The following is a 2,570-nucleotide window of genomic DNA, read 5'->3' on the forward strand; positions in this document are numbered from 1 at the left end:
TAACAATGGACGCAACTGAAACGTGTAACTACCTGCTAGTTGGTAAGGAACGTGTACAAAGAAGCGCTGTAAATATACGCATGTAAATACAGGAACATACTTTTTCGTAGGCAGTCTGCATGCTTTGCGACCGCGGAAGCAAAGGGATACTAAAAAAATAAGCGAAGATATCCCGGTACCATATAAATACGTGTCAAAATACAGGTATACGCTAACGAATGCGGCAAGTTGGCACCCTGGCATGGTGGAAGTGTGCGTGGGCGTTGGAAAGGTGGCGAAGAAATTACCACTGAAATTAGGTGCTGCTAGAATTGTAAGTAAAATAAAAGTACACCTTGCACCGACATTCAGTTATCTGTCACGCGGTGACTGCTCTTGCTGTACTGCGCGTTTAATTGTCCAATACGTGGCTCAAGCGTGCTGGCCAGACAAATGGCTCCTTAAATATTTTCGAACGAGGCTAATCGGTCTGTTACGCAATGACTAGGTCCTCGATTACCCGGCGCACCTAAATGCCACTTCGAATACAATCCGTGCATCAGTCGCGGTGGCACAGCCACCATGGCTTCCATTTTCTAGACAAGATCTTGTATGTTGCATTACCCTCTGCAGCTACGCGTATACCGATGCATGTGGACTGCGAAAAAGCTCGCGTAATCGTAGTTTTAACCTGGAGTTAATATATTCCAGGTACTAAAATGTAATCTCCGAGCCTTCAGTAGAGCCATAATAATAGCCCAAGTTCATACTAAACCAATCCGACTTCGAAGGAAATAATTGTACTAAATGCGTCATGTAAAAAAAAAAGTCAAATAAAAAATTGCACCCGCAAGGAGCAAAGCTCAAATGCGTAAGGATAAATTGTATTTCATTATGTTGAAGCGTGATTGAGCTCAGCAAAAGAAGTTGCTGCGCTGTCTCAAAACCAATGACTGGGCGGAGAATAACAGTAACTCATTCATTCATTGCCAAGAAGTCAGAACGTAGAATAGATATTTCACACAAATATTTTGACTTATGTGCAGTACAGACTTCGTTGCTGGATTTAGTCACGATGGTTAAAAATAAAATGTGCAGCGTGTGATTTTGTCTTTGCATGTGTTAAACACAACTACGGGCCATGCCGCAGCCTAGAACACATTAAAACGGCACAGCAGACCCCTGTGGTCACTGGGAAAGCAACCTAGTGGGCTTAGCCTTTCCATGCCGATCAGGTCGAACGACGCAGGCGTCATAGTGGCAGGCTTAGAAGCCTTCAAGTAGACCCTGTCGGGGCGGTGCTGAGGCTTTTTACTGAAGTCAAAGAAATTGTTGTCATTTACCATCATGTCCCACGTGTAGCGGACATCCCGCCGCCTGCCACAGTGTTCCCAGACGTCCACCAGGGAGCGCGGACGTCCACCCACGTCACTGAGCTCGTGTCCGCGCGCAGGCCGAGGTTTCCGCCGAAGATGACCGTCCTGTTAGCGGGGTGCCTCAGACACTTCTTAAAACAGCTGGAGAGTTGCTTCTTACGCAGCTTCGGCTTGTCGTGATCGGATTCTAGCGCCGCGTTCATCAGCGTGATCGGGAGGCCCGCGAACGATGCCTCGATCGTCGCCACCTCCCGCAGCACCCGGCCCTGTTTCAGCTGTCGCATGTGGCACGTCTTGAATTCTGTGGTGGCTTTCTTCAGCATGGTTACCGTAGAGTTGCTCCAGTAGTGTCCTCGGACGCACCTGTAGTCTTTTCGAAACGCCGGCCATATGACTGCATAACTTTCAAGCACCACTTCCTGGAGGAAGACCACGTCCGGGTCGGCGGCTCAGATTATCGAGCAGACGGCTTCACTACGCGGCCGCAGGTTGCTTCGGTCGAGACCGTTTGTGCCCCACGTGATGAAGTTCAGTGAGACTGGGGTGCCCGGTGTACCACCAACCGTGTTCGGCCGGTCGCTTCCGCTGGTGGCCGCAATTTCCCCAGACATGGCCGCTGTAGCGTTCGAAATGCTTCCACGGAGCTGCACGAGAGAAAGGGAATCCCCTCTTCCTTCGACTGCACCTGCAGCCCTGGACCGGTTCAAGAAATAGATTACTGGATTGCTTACCCCAAACTTCACTGACTTGAAGCTGGAAATGGGTGCGCCCCCGTTAAACGACGAGGTTAATTTTGCGCAACAGCTAATGCTTCATGTCATAATTCATCCCAGCTAGTTGAAGCGGGCTGACTGTGCCCTTGTTGCTATTGGGCCTGGATTTGTGAGAGGTACCCACTACGGGGCATGAACCCTAATTGGTAGGAAAGTAAAACAAAATTTACTAACAAATAAACCATGAAATCAATCAACATATAAATATTGACTTCTTGTTAAAAACAATAATGTTCAATGTTAAAACAATATTGTAAGTAATGTTAACAACAATAATGCTTCTTCCTGTCCTGTCTCTCGTGCTGTTGCTCGTTTGAACTTCACACGAAGCCAACAGTTAGCGAAGCCAAGCGAACCACAACGGAAATAATTTGTTGTTTTAATCGAAGCGCAGTAATGACGCGGCAAAATGAAATGAAAACTCACGAAGAAAACAATTTGC

General features: G+C 47.7%; 1 long non-coding RNA gene across 1 annotated transcript; it reads right to left on the minus strand.

Moving 5' to 3' along the window:
* Window positions 1–944: 944 nt before the first annotated feature.
* On the minus strand, window positions 945–2,234 carry LOC135918655 (uncharacterized). Its single transcript, XR_011506955.1, has 2 exons — window positions 2,087–2,234; window positions 945–1,999 (listed from the first exon to the last, which is right to left on the minus strand). It is a non-coding gene; the product is annotated as an uncharacterized lncRNA (long non-coding RNA).
* Window positions 2,235–2,570: the final 336 nt, after the last annotated feature.

Source organism: Dermacentor albipictus, chromosome 6 (assembly GCF_038994185.2).
Source record: "Dermacentor albipictus isolate Rhodes 1998 colony chromosome 6, USDA_Dalb.pri_finalv2, whole genome shotgun sequence".
Taxonomy (NCBI): Eukaryota; Metazoa; Arthropoda; class Arachnida; order Ixodida; family Ixodidae; genus Dermacentor; species Dermacentor albipictus.